Source organism: Microcaecilia unicolor, chromosome 4 (assembly GCF_901765095.1).
Source record: "Microcaecilia unicolor chromosome 4, aMicUni1.1, whole genome shotgun sequence".
Lineage (NCBI taxonomy): Eukaryota > Metazoa > Chordata > Amphibia > Gymnophiona > Siphonopidae > Microcaecilia > Microcaecilia unicolor.
In genome coordinates, this window is record NC_044034.1 from 22,422,091 (window position 1) to 22,447,230 (window position 25,140).

At 47.1% G+C, this 25,140-nt stretch overlaps 1 protein-coding gene across 1 annotated transcript in view; it reads right to left on the reverse strand.

The window, feature by feature from the left end:
* P2RY6 (pyrimidinergic receptor P2Y6) overlaps positions 1-25,140 on the reverse strand; it is a 219,421-nt gene that overhangs the window by 18,190 nt on the left and 176,091 nt on the right. Inside the window, exon 2 of the mRNA XM_030200026.1 lies at positions 15,256-15,341. The gene's annotated coding sequence lies outside the window, so the exon portion shown is untranslated. The remainder of the gene's footprint in view (positions 1-15,255; positions 15,342-25,140) is intronic.

The following is a 25,140-nucleotide window of genomic DNA, read 5'->3' on the forward strand; positions in this document are numbered from 1 at the left end:
CTTTAAACATGCTGTGGTCACACCTCTCCTTAAGAAGCCTTCACTCGACCCTACTTGTCCCTCTAATTACCGACCCATCTCCCTCCTTCCTTTTCTCTCCAAATTACTTGAGCGTGCTGTTCACCGCCGCTGCCTTGATTTTCTCTCCTCACATGCTATTCTTGACCCATTACAATCTGGTTTTCGCCCTCTCCACTCAACCGAAACTGCGCTTACTAAAGTCTCCAATGACCTATTACTGGCTAAATCCAGAGGTCAATATTCCATCCTCATTCTTCTTGATCTTTCTGCTGTTTTTGACACTGTCGATCACAGCATACTTCTCGATACCCTGTCCTCACTTGGATTCCAGGGCTCTGTCCTTTCCTGGTTCTCTTCCTACCTCTCCCTCCGCACCTTTAGTGTTCACTCTGGTGGATCCTCTTCTACTTCTATCCCTCTGCCTGTCGGCGTACCTCAGGGTTCTGTTCTTGGTCCCCTCCTCTTTTCTATCTACACTTCTTCCCTTGGTTCATTAATCTCATCCCATGGCTTTTCCTACCATCTCTATGCTGATGACTCCCAAATCTACCTTTCTACCCCTGATATCTCACCTTGCATCCAAACCAAAGTTTCAGCGTGCTTGTCTGACATTGCTGCCTGGATGTCTCAACACCACCTGAAATTAAATATGACCAAAACCGAGCTTCTCATTTTCCCCCCCAAACCCACCTCACCGCTCCCCCCGTTTCTATTTCTGTTGATGGCTCTTCATTCTCCCTGTCTCCTCAGCTCGAAACCTTGGGGTCATCTTTGACTCTTCTCTCTCCTTCTCTGCTCATATCCAGCAGACCGCCAAGACCTGTCGTTTCTTTCTTTACAACATCCGTAAAATCCGCCCCTTTCTTTCGAGCACTCTACCAAAACCCTCATCCACACCCTTGTCACCTCTCATTTAGACTACTGCAATCTGCTTCTTGCTGGCCTCCCACTTAGTCACCTCTCCCTCTCCAGTCAGTTCAAAACTCTGCTGCCCGTCTCATCTTCCGCCAGGGTCGCTTTACTCATACTACCCCTCTCCTCAAGACCCTTCACTGGCTCCCTATCCGTTTTCGCATCCTGTTCAAACTTCTTCTACTAACCTATAAATGTATTCACTCTGCTGCTCCCCAGTATCTCTCCACACTCGTCCTTCCCTACACCCCTTCCCGTGCACTCCGCTCCATGGATAAATCCTTCTTATCTGTTCCCTTCTCCACTACTGCCAACTCCAGACTTCGCGCCTTCTGTCTCGCTGCACCCTACGCCTGGAATAAACTTCCTGAGCCCCTACGTCTTGCCCCATCCTTGGCCACCTTTAAATCTAGACTGAAAGCCCACCTTTTTAACATTGCTTTTGACTCGTAACCACTTGTAACCACTCGCCTCCACCTACCCTCCTCTCTTCCTTCCCGTTCACATTAATTGATTTGATTTGCTTACTTTATTTATTTTTTGTCTATTAGATTGTAAGCTCTTTGAGCAGGGACTGTCTTTCTTCTATGTTTGTTCAGCGCTGCGTATGCCTTGTAGCGCTATAAAATGCTAAATAGTAGTAGTAGTAGTAATCGGTTAGCGCAGCTACACTGCCGCGTGCTAGCCGACTAGTGCATGCCTAGTGAACTCTTGTTGCCATCTTTGCGCTAATCTATTTTAATAGCCATGCACTAATGGCAAAATTAGCGCGTGGCCATTAATATAAAAGATAGGAAATTTGGCCATTTCACCACAATGGGAAAAATGGCTTGAGCACATGGGAAAGACCCACGTGAGGGGACACGAAGGCCACTTGTTCCCGCTGTTTGGTAAAAGGGCCCCTTAATCTTAGTTCAATATTTTTAATATGTTGCACCTAACACATTATCAGGCTTATTTTCGAAAGAGAAGGGCGCCCGTCTTCCGACACAAATCGGGAGATGGGCGTCCTTCTCTCAGGGTCGCCCAAATCGGCATAATCGAAAGCCGATTTTTTACGTCCTCAACTGCTTTCTGTTGCGGGGATGACCAAAGTTCACGGGGGCATGTCGGCAGTGTACCGAAGGCGGGACGGGAGCGTGGTTAAGAGATGGGCGTCCTCGGCCGATAATGGAAAAAAAACGAGCACGAGCATTTGGCCAACCTTACTTGGTCCAATTTTTTTCACAAATAAGCCTCAAAAAGGTGCCCGAACTGACCAGATGACCACTGGAGGGAATCGGGGATGACCTCCCCTTACTCCCCCAGTGGTCACCAGCCCCTCCCACCCTAAAAAAAAAATTAAAAAACATTTTTTCCAGCCTCTATGCCAGCCTCAAAGGTCACCAGCTCCATGACAGCAGTATGCAGGTCCCTGGAGCAGTTTTTAGTGGGTGCAGTGCACTTCAGACAGGTGGACCCAGGCTCATCCCCCCTACCTGTTACACTTGTGGTGGTAAATGTGAGTCCTCCAAAACCCACCCGAAAACCCACTGTACCCATCTAGGTGCCCCCCATTCACACCTTAGGGCTATGGTAGTTGTGTACAGTTGTGGGGAGGGTTGGGGGTGGGGGGCTCAGCACTGAAGGTAAGGGAGCTATGCACCTGGGAGCAATTTGTGAAGTCCACTGCAGTGCCCCCTAGGGTGCACAGTTGGTGTTCTGGCATGTGAGGGGGACCAGTGCACTACGAATGCTGGCTCCTCCCACGACCAAAGGGCTTGGATTTGGTCGTTTTTGAGATGGGCGGTTTCCATTATCGGCGACAACCGAGGTCGTCCATCTCTAAGGGTGACCATCTCAACATTTAGGTCGACCTAAATGTTGAGATTTGGGCGTCCCCGACCGTATTATCGAAACGAAAGACGGACGCCCAGCTTGTTTCGATAATACGGGATGCCCCGCCCCTTCGCGGGGACGTCCTCAGAGATGGGCGCCCTTAGAGATGGGCGTCCCCGTTCGAAAATGCCCCTCCACGTGTCCACCAGTCAAGAAGTCTGTTGCAATCTATGAATAAATCTTTACTAGAAGTGCCAACGTGTCAAGATGTAAGGTTGAAAGAATTCCGACATTCCATCTTTGACATTGCTGGCCACAATTTTGGAATCAGTTTCCTCAATGCATCAGAGAGACTCAGGAGGTGGGTGTTTTTAAGAAATTGTTGAAGACGTGCTTGTTCAGACAGGGTATGAAGGAGTATAATGTTAGGAGGTAAAGGTGCTGTATAGAGGAAGAAACTGAGGAGGGAGGGTTGGCTGGAGCATTGAGATGTGATATGTACACTAAGTGTTGTATTATTTTTGTTTATGTATAGTAACATAGTAATGTAGTAGATGACGGCAGACAAAGACCTATACGGTCCATCTGCCATTTTCAGGGCATAGACCGCAGAACTCTACCCATTTCATTTGTTATTGGTGTACTCCGCCTAGAAGATTATTGACAGAGCGGAATATACGTTTTTAAATAAATCAATATTGATAAACGGTGAAGAGTGGGGGTGAACAGGGATCTGGAGTTCAAATTCTGGACCAGAGAAGAAACATCCTTCCAATGACACCTATAGTTACCAAGCACCATGGGGTCACTTCTTTAACTGGGCGCCAAAGTTAGGTGACTAGATGCAGTGTGTTGAGTGTGAATTTTATCATGGCACTTGAGTGCCCAGATTGCGTTACAGAACGCTTACATTAAATGGCATCTGCACATCTACATTTAGACAGGTGTAATGCTCAGTGAAAGCAAATAGCATGTTGGGTATTATTAGAAAATGAATGGAAAACAAAATGAGGACGTTATAATGCCTTTGTATCGCACCATGGTGCGACCGCACCTCAAATATTGTGTTCAATTCTGGTCACCGCATCTCAAAAAGGATACAGTGGAATTAGAGTGGAGTAGAGTGGAAAAGATAGATATGGAGCGTCTGTTTACGCTTTCCAAAAATACTAGGACAAGGGAGTGGCTTTGCTACGTGGGGCCTGAGGGGGCCTGGGCCCCCGTAGATGTGGCCCTGGCCCCTGCCGCCGATCCCCTTGATCCCCCTCCCGCCACCCAACCCTCCCCGCTGTCCCGCCCGCCCCGCCGCCGCATCAGATACCTTGTTTGCTGGCGGGGGTCCCCGAACCCCGCCAGCCGATGAGAGTGTTCTTCAGCGCGGAGTAGCGCTTTCGTTCAACGCAGTTCCTGGTGTGATCAGCTGTTTCTGACGCCTTACGTCCTGTACCATGCATGTAGTCCCGTGCAGGACGTAAGGCATCAAAACAGCTGATCACCAGGAACTTCGTTGAACGAAGGCGCTACTCCGACGCTGAAGAAGACTCTCATCGGCTGGCGGGGTTCGGGGATCCCCGCCAGCAAACAAGGTATCTGATGCGGTGGTGGGGCGGGCGGTGATGGCAGGGAAGGGTTGGTGGGGAGGGGGTTCAAGGGGGTCAGCGGCAGGGGGTCCAATGTGGCAGCGGTGGCTCGGGGGGGCGGCTAAACAGTGCCCCCCCACCTTGGGTTCTGGCCCCCCTCCCGGCGAGGTCTGGCTATGCCCCTGGGACAAGGGGGCATGCGATGAAGCTGGTGCAGTAAGTTTAAAACAAATAAGAGAAAATGTCTTTACTCAGCGCGTAATTCGACTCTGGAATTCGTTGCCAGAGTATGTGTTAAGGCGGTTAGCTTAGCAGAGTTGAAGAAAGGTTTGGACGGCTTCTGAAGGAAAAGGCCATAGAATGTTATTAAAAGGACATAGGGAAAAATCCACTATTCCTGGGACAAGCAGTACAAAATGCTTTGCTCCGTGGATCTTGTCGGGTGATTGTGACCTGGATTGGCCACTGTCGGGGACAGGGTGCTGGGCTAGATGGACCTTTGGTCTGTCCCAGTGTGGCGATGCTTAGTCTTATCTCCTAGAAAAGATGAAGAGAAGGGCGGCGAAAATGATAAAGGGGATGAGACGACTTCTCTATGAGGAAAGGCTGAAGCGTCTAGGGCTCTTCAGCTTGGAGATATGATAGAGGTCTATAAAAAGTGGAACGGCTAGACATGAATCGCTTGTTTACCCTTTCCAAAAATACTAGGACTAGGGGGCAAGAAATTATCAGCACTAATTGTCACTAATTAGAACTTACCTGCACTACTCGCTATGCATATTCTATAAAGTAGTACGCATAAATTCTACCGTGTGGATCTCAAAAAAGGGTGTGGCCAAGGGAGGAGTATGGGTAGGTCGTGGGCGTTCCTAAAATTTACGCATTGTGTTACAGAATAACCCACTCCACGTTGAAAATTAGGCATGGGCATTTACACCGGCTTTTCGTTGATGCAAATGGCTGCGCTTAAAGTTTAGTCACGTGGATAGCGCTACGTGTATTCTATAAACTGCACCTAACTTTAGGCATGGTTTATAGAATACGCGTGAGTTGTATTTTCCATCTGCGTCAATTTTTTCGGTGCCAAATACAGAATCTGGCCCTATGTGTAACTTTCAGTGTTCTATGAGTTATGAACATGTATCCGAAAATAGCACTGAAGGCCCAGCTGACTGGAGGAGTAGCCTAGTACTTAGGGAGTGGGCTGAGAACCAGGGGAGCCAGGATCAGTTCCCAATGTGGCTCCTTGAAACCCTGACCAAGTTACTTAACCCTCTATTACTCCAGGTATACAATTTAGGGCGGGGCCGAGCCGGCCCAAGGAAAAGATGCTGCCTGAGGTGGAGCTAGCATATAACATAATGAGTGGAGTGGAACAGGTGGATTGAAGCGTCTGTTCACGCTTTCCAAAAATACTAGGACTAGGGGCATGCGATGAAACTACAGTGTAGTAATTTAAAACAAATCGGAGAAAATGTTTCGTCACCCAACCCATAATTAAACTCTGGAATTCGTTGCCGGAGAACGTGGTGAAGGCGGTTAGCTTGGCAGAGTTTAAAAGGGGTTTGGACGGTTTCCTAAAGGACAAGTCCATAGACCGCTACTAAATGGTGGAAAAAATCCACAACTTCGGGAATAACATGTATAGAATGTTTGTACGTTTGGGAAGCTGCCAAGTGCCCTTGACCTGGATTGGCCGCTGTCGGGGACAGGATGCTGGGCTTGATGGGCTTTGGTCTTTTCCCAGTATGGCATTACTTATGTACTTATGTAACATGCCACCCTCCCTGGGCATTTTACCTCATCACAGTGACATTCCAAACCCGGCAGCATTCCCATATGCTTCCCTGCCGCTGGCGGAATCCGCTTCTTCCCTTTACTGCAGCTGCCTGAGCCTCTGATGAAACAGGAAGTTACTTTAGAGAGGTGGGTGCCGGCGGCAGAAGGACAGCAAATGGGAATCGCTGGCAGGTTTGGAACGTCACCGTGCCGAGGTAAAATGCCGCAAAGTCGCTCCCCGAGATGCCGCTCCTGTAGAGTGCTGCCTGAGGTCCCCGCCTCAGGTGGCCTAACGGTTGGGCCACCTCGGACTTAGGGCCTTGTTTACTAAGCCGTGCTGTAGGGACGCTAGTGTTTTTAGTATGTGCTAATGCTACAGAACCCCATAGGAATATACGGGGGTCTCTAGCATTAGCACGTGCTAAATTTTAGCGCAAGCTATAAACGCTAGTGCGCCTTAGTAAATGGGGTCTTTAGATTGCGAGTCCTGTAGGGACAGAGAAAGTACCTGTGTATAACAAATATGAGCTGCTTTGGTTGTACTACAGAAAAGTGTTATATCAAATGCATTACCCTAAGGCCAACTGCGTTTGAGTTACAGTTGCCAAAACCAGCCCCCAAATCCTTTTTCTGCCTGGCTTTGTCCAAAAGGTTATTTTAAAATTTCAGCAACGTTTTTGGTTTTGACCAAAAAATGACCATGTGTTTTCAGTGCAAGCCGCAAATGTTTGCTTTGTCCATTTGTCTTCTATCTGGACCCCTCAAGTGCCTGGCCCCCCCCCCCCCCCGGGCCTATCTTATAAACTCTGATTGTCTAGGGGTGTAGTTAGGGCAGGGATGATCCCCAATTACTCCTACCCATTCTGGTTCTGCTCTCAAAACTGCGGCTATGACTGGGGCATTGCTCCCTGCCCTGATTACGCCACTAAACCACCAGGGAATGTGGGGTAGTCCGGGAAGGAGAGGGGGAGGGGTGGCTGTTCTTTGTATTTTTATTTCTTTGACTGCAATTGCAAGTAATGCAGTTATGATCTTGCGTAGTAGTTTATATGGTAAACAGGGTGCTCCAAATAAATTTATTTATTTATATTTGCTCACACCTTTTTCTGTAGTAGTCAAGGTGAGTTACATTCAGGTACTCTGGAAATTTCTCTGTCCCAGGAGGGCTCACAATCTAAGTTTGTACCTGAGGCAATGGAGGGTTAAGTGATTTGCCCAAGATCAGAAGAAGAGCAGTGGGATTTGAACCGGCCACCTCTGGATTGCAAGACCGGTGCTCTAACCAGGTCCGCCAAGAGCCTGGGCCGGGCCTGGGGCAAGGCCGCCCCCGGGGCCCTGTCCCTGCCGGCCTGCCCCCCCCCCAAGGTCGCCGCTCCCCCCTCCACCCGAGGTCACCACCGCTCCCCCCCAAGATCGCCGCGGCCACTGCTCCCCCTCCACCCCCCTGAGGTCACCACCACTGCCCCCCTCCGTCTGCCCCGGGCCGAGCCCCCTGCATTGAAATCGCAGTCTCACCTCCGTGAAAGCAGCGCTGCAGGCAGCAGACCGCCTCCCTTCGGCCCTCCTTCCCTGCTTGTGTCCCGCCCTCGCGGAAGTTACGTCAGATGAGGGCGGGACACAGGGAGGGAAGGAGGGCCGAAGGGAGGCGTTCTGCTGCCTGCAGCGCTGCTTTCATGGAGGTGAGACTGCGATTTCAATGCAGGGGGCAGACGGTCGACGACGGAGGGCAGGTGGGACTGTGGCGCTGGGCCCGGGCAATTTTGTCCCCCCTGCCCCCCCCCCTTGGCGGCTATGGCTCTAACCACTAGTTTAGCAGGAATTTGCAAATTTGGGACGATAAGCTGCTTAGGAATTAGCCTCTCTGTGGACATATGACACCAGCTGTCAGTCCAAATGTGGTGTAAAGTCAGTCACTGTAAAAGCACGGTGGCTTTTAGTTTCAGTTTTCATCAGCAGTGGTCCATGTGTGTGTGGAGGCTATTTTGCTTGGAGGTAAAATACGGTCTTTCATGATTTAAATTATATCCTGGCTTGGATACTACAGCAGAGGGATGCCGACTGCCATTTCTGACAATCCCTAGTGGCCTCCACTGGTTCACAAGCACATTTGAGTTTTTGGTTTCCATTTTGGCTATGGAGGAAACTAGGTGCCGAGTTTCGACTGCAGTTTTGGTTTCAGACCTTTTCAGTAGCAAGTCTCGGCTGAAACTGAGAAAAGCCTCTACGTGACCCTTACGGCATAAATGACGCTCACATTTCAGAACTAGAGTTACAGAATCTGGGTTATGCGGGGAATCTTTCTTTTCCCTGCCCTTCCTTACCTCTCGCTCAAAGGTCTGGCATTCTAGCTTTGAAGCATAGTTGATCTGAGCAGAGCTTGCATATCCCATGCTTGTGCAATACCACCCACCCCAAATGACACACGTTCTCCAAAGAAGGAGAACGTTTTGTAAGAATTTCTACAACAGCTATTCATCACGTTCTCCTTAGTCAGCCGGAGCAATTGCGTGGATGATGTAAGAAGGCCTCATGGCCGTTGCTTAAGATTCTGGGAGTTGGCCTCCACTCTCATTTTTCATTTCTGTCTTTCATAAAATTGAACATACATTGAGCTGAAGTTTTGCCCTGGCAGTTTTCTCCCACTCTGTTGGACTTTCAGCTTAATCAGAACCATCTTCTATGTGGGGCTACGATGTCGTGAGACCTTCATGTGCAGCCCCTGAGGAAGGCAAGGAGGGAATTTGCTCCAAGTTATATACATAAGTACCACCATACTGGGAAAAGACCAAGGGCCCATCAAGCCCAGCATCTTGTCTCTGACAGCGGCCAATCCAGGCTCCAAGAACCCGGCAACCCCCCCCCCCCCAAAAAAACCAACTTAATAATGTTCGATACTTTTCCCTCAGGATCTGTCCAAACCCCCTTTAAATTCCGTAAGGCCAGCTGCTGTCACTACATTCTCCGGCAACGAGTTCCAGAGTCTAACCACGCTGAGTAAAGAAAAACTTTCTCCTATTTGTTTTAAATCTACCATATTCTAGCTTCATCTTGTGTCCCCTGGTTTTGTTGTTGCTTGAAAGTGTAAACAAACTTTCACATCTGTCCGCTCTACTCCGCTCATTATCTTGTAGACTTCTATCATATCACCCCTCAGCCGCCTTTTCTCCAAGCTGAACAGCCCTAACCTTCTCAGCCTTCCTCATAGGGAGTCGTTCCATCCTTTTATCATTTTCGTCGTCGCTTTCCTGCACCTTCTCCAATTCCTTTATATCTTTTTGAGACGCGACCAGAATTGGAACAATATCAAGGTGCGGTCGCACCATGGAGCGATACAACTGCATTATAACATCCTCGTGTTTGTTTTCCATCCCTCTCCTAATACTCAACATTCCACTTTCTTTATCACAACATTGCAGCCACAGTCATTTGGGGGGGGGGGGGGAGAGGGGGGCTCACACAATTATGGTTCCTTTTAGGACCGTAATCTCCCAAGCAGCATCCACAGTCTCAAACAGCACAGTTCTGCCCAGGAATCAAACCCAGTCCTCTGGAAATTAATTTTCAGAAAGGTTTTCCTCTCTTAATACACGGCACATACATTTCTCGTTCTCTACATACATCCTTATTTATGGGGTCCCAAAGGAAAAACAATTCTGAGCATCAGCTCACGAATTGAACTTCCAGAAACTCTCAGGACATCCTTAGTCTCTTACAGCGGGTGCAATTCACCAGAGAGCCAGTTCACTTCCCTGTTCCTGCTAAGTCACTTCTCACATCCTGACTCTATCAGCTGTGTCTCAAACAGACAGCTCCTTCCCCCAAGCCCTCTGCTGCCCACCCCAATGAAACCAGTCATTTCAGAACTGCTTCTTTCCTTTTAACTCTCCCAGACAGACACAAGTGCAGAGACAGACAGAGAAAACCAGACAACACAAACGCAGAGATACACCCACACAGGGGGGTTGGAAGAATTCCTTGAGGCGTACTCCATAAACTTTCCCCACTTACTGAGACCTTCCAGTACCTCTCCTTATAACTACTACTACTTAACATTTCTAGAGCGCTACTAGGTTACGCAGCACTGTACAATTTAGCAAAGAAGGACAGTCCCTGCTCAAGGAGCTTACAATCTAAAGAACTAAATGTCAAGTTGGGGCAGTCTAGATTTCCTGAGTAGAGTGTAGTGGTTAGGTGCTACAGATCCTGAAAGGCTGGACAACAAGAATTCATCTGACACTGTTAAAAGAACATGTGAAATAGCCCCAGATTTTCATTCCGAATTTGGCTCGAAGCATTCTGAGAGATCATCTTTGAAACCAAGCTGAAGAACCAGACTATCTCCGACTCTTCCAGCAGTCTAGGGCGGTGGGTATTCCCTTCCAGTCCTTGAGGGCCACCAAGGGGTCAGGTTTGCAGGATATCCTCATGAATATGTATGAGAGAAGATTTGCTTATAATGGAGATAGTAGGTGTACAAATCTCTCAAGCATAATCATAAGGGACATCCTGAAAACCTGACCCCTTGGCAGCTCTCAAGGAGTGAAATCCACAGGTCTAGGGCATGGTTCCCTAATGCATTTCTTCGCACTCTCAACCTGTTTAGAGAACATACGTATTACACTGGCTCTTAGGCCAGACGATTATAGATACACCTGTGGAAAGTCAGACAACCAGGCTTGGTTGAGCGCCTTCTTAAACATCACACAGGAGCAGGTTTGACTGAGCAGTCTCGGAAATAACCTGAAAGGATTTAGAAGGTTGGGATGACGTACCTAGTAAAAAAGAATTGCACAGTTCTTACCCCCATCTTTGTTTGAGCTGCCCTACAGGCTCCTGTTGGAATTAAGCATCCGTCAAGCAAGAAACCTCCTCTTCTCTACTGTAACGTTCTCTGTGCCATGAAACTGGAGCTTCTCTCCACCAACGTCTTACCAACGGAACCACCCACAGTCCGATTTTAACGGCTTCAAAATCTAGAGCGACCTTGGATGGAAGTGGCTGAATGCAGATGCTGACGGTGGTTTTATAGTTATGAGAAAGGATTACTTCCCTTTTTATATTTTTGGAGCAGAAATGAAAAGCAAACTGAGAAAAAAAGAAAGAACAGCATTTTCTATTGAGAAGTTTTGACTGACTCAGTTAATACAAATCACCAAAGTGTTTAACGTCCATTGGAAAAGTTTGCCTTTTTTGCAGATGACATGCAACAGAGCGGACACCCCAGAGGACTTTGACACCATGAAAAGTGATCTACAAAAATTGAAAGAATGGTTCAATATTTGATAGTTAAAATTTGATGCAGGGAAGTGGAGGGTGATACACTTGGGGTGTAGAAACCCAAAGGCGTTGTATGCAATAGGGGGCGAGGGGCTGATATGCACAGACCAGGAAAGGGATGTTGGGATGGAGCCAGAGGTGACATTATCTGACAATCTCAAGGGGGTGGAATAATGTGGCAAGGGCAGTGGCCAAAGCCAGAAGGATGCCGGGCTGCTTAGAGAGAGGCATAACCAGCGGAAGAAAGGAAGTGTTAATGACCTTGTAGGGGTCATTGGTGATATCCCACTAGGAGTACTGTGTTCAGTTTAAAGGCTATATGTTGCTAAGGATTTAAAAAGACTTGAAGCTATTCAGAGGACGATGACAAAAATGGCATGGGGTTTGCCCCAGAAGATGTAAGAAAAGAGACTTGGAGACCTGAACACGTATACCATAGAAGACAGGAGGAGCAGGGGAGATAGGAGATAGGCACTTAAATATTTGAAAGGCATTAAAATACAAATAAATCTTTTCAGAGATGGGGAAGCAGAAGAACTAGAGGACATGGAGCCAAGAGCAACATCAGGAAATGCCTTTTCACGGAAAAGGTGGTGAATACTTGGAATGACCTCCTGGTGCAGGTGGTGGGGACAAAAACAGTGATGGAATTCAAAAAGGTATGGGATAAGCACAGAGAGTCCTATGTAGCAGGAAGATGAGATGAAAACACAAGTTCGATGACCTTCACACTTCAAACAAGGTAGAAGGGTACAACCTGCCAGAGTGGGAGATATATTTCTTCACTCAACGTGTAATTAAACTCTGGAATTCGTTGCCAGAGAATGTAGTAAAAGCGGTTAGCTTAGCGGGGTTTAAAAAAAGGTTTGGCTAGCTTTCTAAAAGAAAAGTCCGTAAGCCATTATTAAAATGGACGGGGAAAACCCACTGCTTATTTCTACGATAAGCAGCATAAAATATATTGTACTGTTTTGGGATCTTGCCAGTTACTTGTAACCTGGATTGACCACTGTTGGAAACAGGATGCTGGGCTTGATGGACCTTCAGTCTGTCCCAGTATGGCAATACTTATGTACATATGTACTTATATAGCCCCTAGGTACAACTAGTCACCTTACAAACCCACTGTACCCACATCTAGGTGCCCCCGTTCACCCGTAAGGGCTATGGTAATGGTGGTGGCTAGGATGTGTATTATGCAACACTGGACTTCTCAGATCCGCCTAACGTCTGGTATTGGAAAATCAAGTTCACTTACTGGCGGTGTGGGAGGCCCGGGATGCTAGAGGCTCTCCCAAGCATAAAGACACATTTTTACAGGTCTGGGCTCCCTATCTTCAAACCCTATATCTCAGAGGGTGTAGTATGCTATTGAACACTCTTTGACTGTGCAAGCCTACTGAAGAGTCTTGCTTGGGGTGAATGGAAGGGTTGGGAAATTGTTTTCCTTCCTTGTTTTCTACTGCTGGCTTGGAGGGGGGGGGGGGGGGGTATAATCTTTTTTCATAGAGGGGAGAGTACAAGAGGCAGGCTCTTTCCGCTAAATGTTACAACTCTGGTATGATTGGGGGGGGGGGGGGGTGGTTTGCTGATCCCCATGTCAGTATACCACCAACACACTGGGGGTTGTGGGAGAGACAGGGCAGGGTGTGTGTGTGTGGGATGTAGATTTCTTTTTCCTGTTAATATGAAAACAAAACCAAAAATTGTTACTGTAGTCGATTTGTTGTTTATATCATTTTATTCAATAAAAACTCTTTTATCATAGAATACCGCAATTCCTGCACCCTTATGCCAGGAGTTGGGTGCCAGCAATTTACACCAAGTTTTAGCTGGCGTAATTACTGGTGCCCAAATTTGGGCATGGAAATGTTCTCTAAGCACCACTTGGAGTGCTCTTTATAGACCAGCACGCCATGCTGACTTTTTTACAGCGCCAAAATGTGAGCGCCGTTTACTGAATCCAGTCCTTAATGTGGAGGAGTGGCCTAATAGTTAGTGCAACGGACTTTGATCCTGGCAACCTAGGTTCAATTCCCACTGCAGCTGCTTATGACCTTGGGAAAGTCACTTAACCTTCCACTGCCCCAGGTACAAAAAAAAAAACAACTTAGATTGTGAGCCCTCTAGGGACAGAGAAAGTACCTGCTTATAATGTGTACAGCGCTGCGTATATCTAATAGAGCTAGAGAAATGATTAGTAGTAGCGAGATTTGTTTTGGCGCTTTTCCTGCAGAATTTCTTTGAAGGTCTTTCAGTTAAGAGTTGCAGCCTGTCTCCTCAGATCTGGGAGTATGTGGGTGGGTGTGGGGGGGGTACAGGAAGAGGAAGCCGTAGCCTTCCTAATGGGTTAGTCAGGTTCTGAAAACCGGGGCTGAATTCCAAGAACTGCAGCCCTGGAACCATGATTGTGCTATTACTGTTCCACAGATCTCCTTTCCCCCTGGAATTAGAAAATTCTCCTTAAACAACTCTGCTGCACAGGTAACACCTTGCAAAAGCTTGAGGCTATTTGGGCTTTTGCGAAACCCTGGGGCTGGTCATGAACATGGAAGAGGTGCTAGCAGTGAGCTAAAAATGGATCTAGCATGCTCGGCTACCTAAGAGGCTGTCTTCAGTGGCGTAGGAAGGGGGGGCGGTGGGGCGGTCCGCCCCGGGTGCACTCCGCTGCAGGGGTGTCGACTCCACTGGTTCACTGCTCCCTCTGCCCTGGAACAGGAACAGGTTACTTCCTGTTCCGGGGCAGAGAGAGCAGGGAATCAGCAGAGCCGACGCAGCTCCTAGTGACATGCACTCGGGGCGGTTCAGCCCTCCCGCCTGTCCCTCGCCGCTTTCCCGTGTAAGTACGTGCTCCGGGGGGGGGGGGGTGCGCTCCGTAGGGGGGAGGGTGCGCCATGCTGCACCTGGGGGGGTGCGCAGCGGCGACCCGCCCCGGGTGTCAGCTGCCCTCAGCTGCCCTCGCTACGGCACTGGCTGTCTTACATAAAAAGTGATATTTAGAGCTGTGTTTCCCAAGTCCAGTCCTGGAGTACCCCTTGCCAGTCAGGTATTCAAGATATCCACAATGAATATGCATGAAATTGAATTGCACACACTGCCTCTATTATATGCAGATCTCTTCCATGCATATTCATTATGGATGTCCTGAATACCTGTCTGGCAAGGGGTACTCCAGGACTGACTTGGGAAACACTGCTTCAGAGGAAATCATGCTGTATTTATTTATTGATTTAGATTTTGCTCACACCTTTTTCAGTAGTAGCTCAAGGTGAGTTACATTCAGGTACTCTGGATATTTCTCTGTCCCAGGAGGCCTCACAATCTAAGTTTGTACCTGAGGCAATGGAGGGTTAAGTGACTTGCCCAAGCTCACAAAGAGCAGCAGCGGGATTTGAACCGGCCACCGCTGGATTTCAAGCCGGGTGCTCTAACCACTAGGCCACTCCTCCACTGTATGACAGTTGGGATAGATCCTGAGCAGTGTGGACAGGAACTGGGCAGACTGAAAAGGGTCACTTAGTTTATTTCTATATTCCTTTTTTTTTTTTTTTACTGTCATCACTCAATGTGAAATTAAACTCTGGAACTCATTACCAGAGAATATAGTAAAAGCAGTTAGCTTAGCGGGGTTTAAAAAAAAAAGGTTTGGCTGGCTTCCTGAAGGAAAAGTCCATAGACCATTATTAAAATGGACGTGGGGAAAATCCACTGCTGTTTTGTAGAATAAGCATCACAAAATGTATTGTACTATTTTGGGATCTTGCCAGGTACTTGTGACCCGATTTGGCCACTGTTGGAAACAGGATGCTGGGCTTGATGGACCTTCAGTCTGTCCCAGTATGGCAAGTTCTACAAGTGAAAGCCTTACCTGACAGGTTATGCCTGGTGTTACCATTTTTACACGCAGCTTTCAACAAATCTTCAGTGAGTATGATCTCCTTCAGTGTGTTCATTCTTTAAAACAAAAAAACAGATCCAGAATCAATCAATCAATCAATTTATTTATTTATTTATTCATTGGGATTTATCAACCGCCTTTATGAAGAGATTCACCCAAGGCGGTGTACAGCAGGTACAATTTAACATAAAACTTACAATTTTGTTAACAGCATAACAATCAAACATATAATGGCGAGTGAACTGCGCAAATGCGCAGTAAAGACCCTCTCTGTCCCGCCCCTGCGTCAATACGTGATGATGGGGGCGGGACAGAGAGGGTCTCTACTGCGCAAGGGGAGGGACGAAATCACCGTCGCTACCGCTTCCCCCCCCCCCCCAAGGTCACCGCCACCCACCCTTCACCCGGCTGGGCTCTCGCTCTGCTTTAGAAACAGCGTCAACGCAGCACACAGCTCAGCTGAGCTGCCGTCGGCCTTCCTTCCCTGCCTGTGTCCCGCCCTCGCCCTCGAGGGCGGGAATCGGGACACAGGCAGAGAAGAAGGACGGCAGCTGAGCTGAGCTGTGTGCTGCGTTGACGCTGTTTCTATAGCGGAGCGAGAGCCCGGCCCGGGTGGAGGGGTGCCGGCGACTCCGGGGGGTGGGGGGGCCTAGCGGTGACCTCGGAGGTCGGCGGCGGGGGGGGGGGCCTTGCAGCGGCGAGGAGAATGGGCCTTTCAACCCCCCCCCCCCCGGTCCTATACGAGCCCGTTTTTACGGGCTCAACGGCTAGTAGTAAAATAACCAAGAATAAACATAAATACAATAAATGAGGTAAACTTGAAAACAGTAAATTGAAACCTAATAACAGAAATACTGTGAAACAGTATCAAAATCAAATTCAAATACCAGAGATATAATACAAATGAAACATCTAATAAACATGCCTTAGAACATTCAAATAACATAGCTATGATACTAATTCTTTTCTATATTACAGCTTAGTGATTCCCAAAACTGGTCCCGGAGGTTTATTTATTTATTTTATTTATTTGTTACATTTGTATCCCACATTTTCCCACCTATTTGTAGGCTCAATGTGGCTTACATGGCACCGGAGAGACGTTTGCAGACTCCGGTGTGAACAAATACAGGGTGATGTTGTGGTAAGATCAAGTTCATGTGGCTCAGCCACATTAGGGAATCGGAGAACGGAAGAGTTGCGTTTTGTCCATTACGTACTTTAGTTTTATTGTGTTGCAGGGTACAGGCATTTAAGTTGGATCGGTGGGGTATGCCTTTTTGAACAGGTTCGTTTTTAGTTATTTCCGGAAGTTTAGGTGGTCGTACGTCGATTTCAAGGCTTTTAGCAATGCGTTCCATAGTCGTGTGCTTACGTAGGAGAAGCTGGATGCGTAAGTTGATTTGTATTTAAGTCCTTTGCAGCTTGGGTAGTGCAGATTTAGGTATGATCGTGTTGATTCTGATGTGTTTCTAGTTGGTAAGTTGATCAAGCCTGTCATGTATCCTGGGGCTTCACCGTAGATAATCCTGAATTGACCATTTTGAATATGTACAATGCTGAGTGCCTAAACCTATGCTCAAAGGTTCACTAAAAACTCTTACATTTAGGTACCTAAAGACTAGGTGGCAACATGGGTAGATTTAGAATTGGGCGGGGGGGGGGGGGGGGGGGGATTAGGTACTTAGCCCTGAATTTTCAGCACTAGACACTTAAAGGTAAATGAATAGAAATCCTACATTTATGAGGAAGCACAATGTTTAAGCTCCTAAATTTAGGTGAATTTTCAACAGAAAACTTAGGCGCTATGTTTGACTTTTTAAGCCTAGCTTAAAAAGTAGCTACCTCCACAACTCCAGCTTCCATCCTTCACATACAAAAAGATCCATCATTTACAGCCAAGCCACAAGATACCACCGTATCTGCTCTGACCCTGGGGACAGAGACAGACACCTTAAAAGCCTGACTGCATCCTTCAAACAGAAAGGCTACAACCCCAAAATAATCTCCAAGAATATTGCCTCCTCCCTCAAAACACCCAGGGAGAATCTGCTACAGTACAAGGAGAAAAAATCCACAGACAGAATCCCCCTTGTAGTGACATACAATCCAGAGCTGGAAAAACTGAGGAAAATAAGAGATCTACAACCTATACTCCAGGAGGATGAATTACTGAAAGAGATATTCCCATCCCCACCAGTACTGGCCTTCCGACAGCCACCCAATTTAAAACACAAGCTAATCAGAAGTAAACTTCCTTCACAGACTGAAAAGGAACAGAAGGGCACACGTCCCTGTAATTTATCCAGTTGCAAACTATGCCAAAATATTTCACAGGACCCCACAGTTATCCACAAAGGAAAGATATTCAACATAAAGGGATCTTTCACTTGCTCATCTTCCAATGTGGTATATATCATTCAGTGTAAAAAATGTAAGGAAGGATGCTATATTGGAGAAACAGGCCAGATGCTTAAGACAAGATTCAATTTACATAGACATCACATGAACAATACAGCCAGTAGGGCCCCCACCCCGGTGGGATAGCACTTCACAGAACCAGGACACTGTACCAGTGATTTCACAGTGAGAATACTGAAAGGTAACTTTAAAACCATACAAGAACGTAAGACCTTTGAAGTCAGAATGATTGAATATTTTAACACCCAACAGAAAGGACTTAACAAGGATCTGGGGTTCCTAGCCCATTATAAACCATAAAGCTGTATGTCTCTGTTGATCACCCCACCCCTCACCTATCCACACCCATCCTGTTAGAATATCAATGATATGCTTTGATGTCCCCATGCATACCTCCTACCCACCCCCATCCTCCCACCCTGTCAGACTGTCATAGTAATGCTTGAATGTTTTCACTTATATACACTGTCAGCTAGCACATTTGCTTATTTCCGATCTGACGAAGAAGGGCAACCTTCGAAAGCTAATCAAGAAATGTATTAAGTTATGTCCAATAAAAAAGGGATCATCTTATTTTCTTTTCCATGTTTTATTTTGTTTGATTTCTATTGATAAGCCTAGCTTGGAAACCTAAATTTAAGAGTTCAGCCTTTTTTTTTTTTTAATATCAGGCCTTACATCTTTTGTACAGTAGGATACATTTGAGTAGGGGAGTGGACAGTACATAGCATCAATTTGCTCGATTGCAACCCATAGCTTGGCTAAGAGGAAACATGGTTTGCTGATCCAAGAACCAAACTGTAAATCAGGAGAAGTCTAGGGCCGTGCACTCAAGACTGCTGTCTGCCACTTGCAATGCTGTATAACCCTGTAGCTCTTTGTGCATCCAGGACCCAACACAGAACAAGGGTTCTTCTTAAACTCTTCTTCCAGGTCAACAAAATCAAAAGCAAAAAAAAATAAAAAGAGGCTGAGGCTGGCCTTGCTTTTCAAGGATTATATCTGAAGTTTAGAATGGAGGAAAGGAGGAACAGGGGTGATATGATACAGACGTTCAAATACTTGAAAGGTATTAATCCGCAAACAAATCTTTTCCGGAGATGGGAAGGCGGTAGAACGAGAGGACATGAAATGAAATTGAAGGGGGGCAGACTCAGGAAAGATGTCAGGAAGTATTTTTTTCACAGAGAGGGTGGTGGATATGTGGAATGCCCTCCCGCGGGAGGTGGTGGAGATGAAAACGGTAACGGAATTCAAACATGCGTGGGATATGCATAAAGGAATCCTGTGCAGTAGGAATGGATCCTCAGAAGCTTAGCTGAAATTGGGTGGCAGAGCAGGTGGGGGAAGAGAGGTTGGTGGTTGGGAGGCGAGGATAGTGGAGGGCAGACTTATACGGTCTGTGCCAGAGCCGGTGATGGGAGGCGGGACTGGTGGTTGGGAGGCGGGAAATACTGCTGGGAAGACTTGTACAGTCTGTGCCCTGAAAAAGGCAGGTACAAATCAAGGTAAGGTATACACATATGAGTTTATCTTGTTGAGCAGACTGGATGGACCATGCAGGTCTTTTTCTGCCGTCATCTACTATTTTACATAGTATGTCATATCTGTGACTTAAATCATTATTTTCACTACTCATGTCAGGATTGAGGGATTTGATCATACATTTCATAACATGTGTTAATTGTTGGTCAGTGTTTGGGGCGTTATTATTATCGATAATCTGCTACACCATTGCTTGAGTGATTGCACTGGCTGCCAGTTGTGTGGAGAGCTCATTTTAAGACTTTATTATCGATAAACAAAGCATTAAAAGATGAAGCTGCATTTTATCTGATGGAGTACTTTAGGTTTGTAAACCAGGTTGGATTTTGAGATCAGATGGTGCTGTGCAGTTCCCCTGCCAGTCAGGTTGTCAGGATATCCACAATGAATATTCAGGAGAGAGATTTGCATGGAAAACCTGACTAGCTGGGGAACCTCCAGGACCAGTTTTGGGAATCGCAGGCTTACCATATAGCTGAGGGGCCAAGTGCCAGTGGTGTTCCTAGGGGGGTTGACCCCCGGGGCGGACCGCTGATGCGCCCCGCCCCCCGGGTGCAGTGCCCCCCCGGATGCAGCGTGACCCCCCCGGCGAAGGGACACCCCCCCTGTGAAAGAACCCCCCCCCCCGGGTGCACGCCGCTGGGAGGGTGCCGCGTGCGCCTGCCCTTCATCTGTTCCATGCTCCCTCTCCCCGGAACCTGTTCCGGGGCAGAGGGAGCATGGAACGAACGAAGGACAGGCACATACGGCACCCCCCCCCCAGCGGTGTGCGCCCGGGGCGGACCGCACCCACCGCCCCCCCGTAGGAACGCCACTGCTAAGTGCAGATATATAGATGGAGACAAGATGGGTGGTACAGAGTCAGCTGGGATAAATAGAGGGGTGGCTAAACTTAAGGCAATTTCTTTGTACAGTTAAACAAGATATAAGGAACTGGTCTAAGTTACAGATTGTGTTGCAAACTAGTCCAGGTGCAGAATGAGTGTAGAGTCAGTCACTCTATGTATTAAAGGCTTGTATTTTTTCTCCCAAAATGGACCAAAAAGATAAAACGCACAGAGCACAAAAACATGTTACATGTGGTATTTTCGAATAAAAAAGATTTTGCTGTTTCGAAAATGGCTACATTTCCTATTCGGATTTGGGAAGTTTAGCGCATGAACGTCCAAAGTCTGACTTAGACATCATATGGAAAATGCCACTCTAAGTTTCTTAATGAATGTAGACAAGTAAATTCAATAAACTGTACTATAAATGAAATTGCATTTAGCGAGAGATAACCTTATTAAATCCTTCTCCATCAGTGGATATTAAAAAAAGGACTTGAGAGAAAGCAGCAAATATCGCAGCAACTGGATATTATGCAGAACGAGTTAACCAAACTGTTGAGATTTTTAACAAATTACAAAATGCATAATCGGTTCTAAGATAGTGAATTGTAAAAATAAAAAGCATAGTAATAAAAAAACCCATAAAAAGCTATTTTGGGCTTTCAGGAAATATCTTATTTAACCAGTGGCGTTCCTAGGGGCGCTGACACCCGGGGCGGTCGCCGATGCGCCCCGCCCCCTGGGTGCAGCGTGAACCCCCTCGTCACCCCCCCACCCCGGCGAAAGAACCCCCCACCGGGTGCCGTGCACTGGTCAGCTTCGTTGTTTCCATGCTCCCTCTGCCCCGGAACAGGAAGTAACCTGTTCCGGGGCAGAGGGAGCATGGAAAACAACAAAGCTGACTGGCGCGCGGCACCCCCCCAGCGGCGTGCACCCGGGGCAGGCCGCACCCACCGCCCCCCCTTAGTACGCCACTGTATTTAACTGTACGTTTCTGTTATTAAGTGAAGTATTAATTCTAGAGCAGGGGTTCTTAAGCTTTTTTGGCTCCCACACCCCTTTAACTGATCAAAGAAACCCTCTCACCCCCCCTTAGTAAACCCTGTGTCCACTAGTGATTAAAGACAACTACATATGTAGTAGCTGTCTGCTACTCCCGGTGGAGGTCGTGGAGATGAGGACCGCCCAAAACACAGCAGCTAGGCTGATATTTGGTAAAACACGATTCAAAAGTGCTAAACCCCTCCGAGAAAAGCTGCACTGGCTCCCAATCAAAGAACGGATCATCTTCAAAATCTGCACCCTGGTCCACAAAATTATCTCCGGCATAGTCCCAGGATACATGACAGACCACATAGACCTACCAATCAGAAACAGAACCGGATCATCACGAACATACCCAAACCTCCATTACCCAAATTGCAAAGGACTCAAATAGAAAACAACCTATGCATCCAGCTTCTCCTATATAAGCACACAACTATGGAACGCATTGCCAAAAGCTGTGAAAACAATCCACGACCACCTAAACTTCAGGAACTCACTAAAAACCAACCTCGTCAAAAAGGCTTACCCTACCGATCCAACGTAAATCCCCACACCCGGCAACACAGCGAAACCAATAATCGTACCGGACAATATACAACCTTCCCTGCCTTCGACCCTCATGGTGCCTGAAACACACCTACCTTATTCGACCACAATATAACCTTGTATTTGTTCTCTACCGGACTTGGCGAACGCCTTTACGGTACTGTGTAAGCCACATTGAGCCTGCAAATAGGTGGGAAAATGTGGGGTACAAATGTAACAAATAAATAAAAATTTTAAAAAGCGTGGGACAGGCACGTGGGATCCCATAAGGAAAAGGAGGAGTTAGTGGTTACTGAGGATCGTTAGACTGGATGGGCCATTTGACCCTTATCTGCTGTCAGGTGCGTAGCCAGACTTCGGCGGGAGAGGGGTCCAGAGCCCAGGTGAGGGGGCACATTTTAGCACCCCCCCCCCGCTGCCGCCACCATCAACTTTGCTCCCCCTGCCGATGATCCTCCCACTGCCAACCCTCCCCCGCCGCCGCCTACCTTTGCTGGTGAGGGACCCCAATCCCCGCCAGCCGAGGTCCTCTTGCTTCCTGCGCAAGGTTTCGTTCTGTTTCTGACGTTCTGCACGTTGTACGTGCAGGACGTCAGACCCACTGAAACAGAACGAAGTCTTGATCTGGACAACGTGCAGGACATCAGAAACAGAACGAAGCCTTGTGCGGGAAGCAAGAGGACCTCGCCTGGCGGGGGTTGGAGTCCCCCGCTAGCAAAGGTAGCCCACGGCGACGACGGGGGAGGGTTGGTGGCGGGAGGGGGGGTCGAGAGGGTCGTCGGCAGGGGGGTCCAGGACCAAATCTATGGGGGCCCAGGCCCCTGTGGCCCCACGTAGCTATGCCCCTGTCTGCTGTTATGTTTCAATGTTTCTAATGTGTCACTGGAATTACACTAGTAGACAGTTGTACCTACCAAAGAAGGTCACACGTAAAGCTACAATGTAATGTAAATTGCCCGTAATGAGGTTGAATAATGTACCTACGTGAATATTAAGGGGTCCTTTTACTAAGGTGCGCTTGAAAATGGGCCGCGGTAGTGTAGGCGTGTGTTGTAGACACGCGCATTTTCAATTTTCAGCGCACCAGTAAAAATGCCTTTTTAAAATTTTGACCGAAAATGGATGTGCGGCAAAAGGAAAATTGATGCACGTCCATTTGGGATCTGAGACCCCACCGCCAGCCATTGACTTAGCGGTAAGGTCTCGTGCGTTAACCGGGCAGTAAGGGTCTACGTTCATCGAATGCCTTTTACCGCCTGGTAGTGCTGTTCATCAGAAAATAAAAATTATTATTTTTTTTTTTTCTTCCAGAAATTTTATTGAATTTTCATAAAGAGCAAAATAAGCAGATTACAATACAGAGGTTATGCATAGGATAAAATATCATAGTATGTTAAGAACTTCAATATTAGACTAATTACATTTATTATTGCAGCATGTGAATATAGTCCTTGAGAGGAGACCATATTAGAGTCTTCTTACTAATCGCTCCTGTTAGGTGCGCTGAAGCAGACTCAAACTTATGATAGAGTAAGACAGACTGCCACCAAAAATGTTCATTTAAGTGAGCCGAATTTTTCCAGTTCGCTAAGATCATATGTTGACCAACAGTAATTAATATGTCAAATAATATTCTATGGTGATCTGATAAACGAATATCAGATGAACGCGACTTGAATATTATTAGTGATACATTAAGGTGTATATTGATTTTAAAGATACCACATAGGATTTTCCATACAGATTGCCAAAAAGGCTTAACCTTTTCACAGTCATAAATCATGTGCACTAATCCTATATAATAATTCTCACCTCCAACGTTCTGACTTGCTGCCTGGGACCGTGGCTCATTCCGAGTTGATCTGCTAGGCTCCGTAGATCAGGCTGACATCACTGTAGCCATGATGATGCCAACTTCAGAACCCGGGGGGGGGGGGGGGAAACATGCCTCACAGTTGATCCATGTCCAGAGGAGGGTTGCTGGACATGGGTGGCTGGAGGGGGGGCAGGGGAGAGAGGAGGGTTGATGGACATGGGTGGCTGCAGTGGGCGCAGGGGAGAGAGGAGGGTTGCTGGACATGGGTGGCTAGAGGGGGGGCAGGGGAGAGAGGAGGGTCACTGGACATGGGTAGCAGGAGGGGGGCAGGGGAGAGGAGGTTCGCTGGACATGGGTGGCTGCAGGGGAGCCAAGGAGAACCTTGCTAGCGCCCGTTTCATTTGTGTCAGAAACGGGCCTTTTTTTACTAGTGTACCTATATGAGCCTGACAATGCCAGCACAAATTTGATGCTAGTAACTTTGCGTTATGCATTTTCCATGGGGTCCATACAGCTCTGTGCTACAAGAAAAACATTGATTGCATATTTGCTGAGGAAAGCGGCCTAATTAGGGACAACCATAGCTTGGATTGTACAGAGTCCAGAATCTGGTGATTGGTATCTTTTCCCCATATCTCTTGCAGTACATAATTGTCTTTATATTGAGATGAAAGAAGTTTCTTATAGATGGTTGAGGCCATGTGACCATTATTTATTAATGATTCAGCAAATTGGTAAATGGATGGTTCTTGAGTGACAGCAGTTGTCAATATATCTGTTTTTTTTTTAATACAATGGGACAACTGCAACCAATGAAAGCATTGCGTAGTAGGAAGGTGAAATTGCATTTGGAGTTCTTGAAACGATAATAAGTTATTGTGGGCTTGTTTACAAAGATCTCTGACAGTACAAATTCCACAATTAGCCCACATTTTCCAGAAAAAGCCGTTCTTGTTAATTAGGAATTTAGTATTATTCCAAATAGCTACCTGTGATGAAGGAGAGATGGGTGAATCATTTTCTGGTGCACGTAGAGAATGCGCGCGAAAAATAAAATTACTGCCCGGCACACGTGGTAGCCAGGCAATAGCTCGGAACTGGTGCACGTTGGGCACGCAGAGGCCCTAACGCGGCTTAGTAAAAGGACCCTTAAGTGAAGTTTTCAGCTTGCAGAATTTATCCAAAAACTCCAAACAGCCCAGAACACGGCAGCCAGACTTATATTCGGCAAACCAACATACGAAAGCGCCACACCCCTTCGCGAAAAACTACACTGGCTCCCACTCAAAGGACGCATCACGTTCAAACTCTGTACCTTGGTCCATAAAATCATCCATGGCGACGCCCCAGCCTACATGTCGGACCTAATAGAACTACCACCCAGAAATGCAAAACAATCCTCCCGCATATTCCTCAATCTTCATCCTCCCAAATGTAAAGGCTTGAAATACAAATCAGTGCATGCATCAACCTTTTCCTATACAAGCACACAGCTCTGGAACTCACTGCCACGTAACCTGAAATCGGTCTACGAAATGACCAATTTCCACAAACTCCTGAAAACTTATCTCTTCGACAAAATATATCATAAAGAACAGCACGCGTAACTCTACTTTCTTTAAGATATCCAGGAATGTTCTTTAATGTATT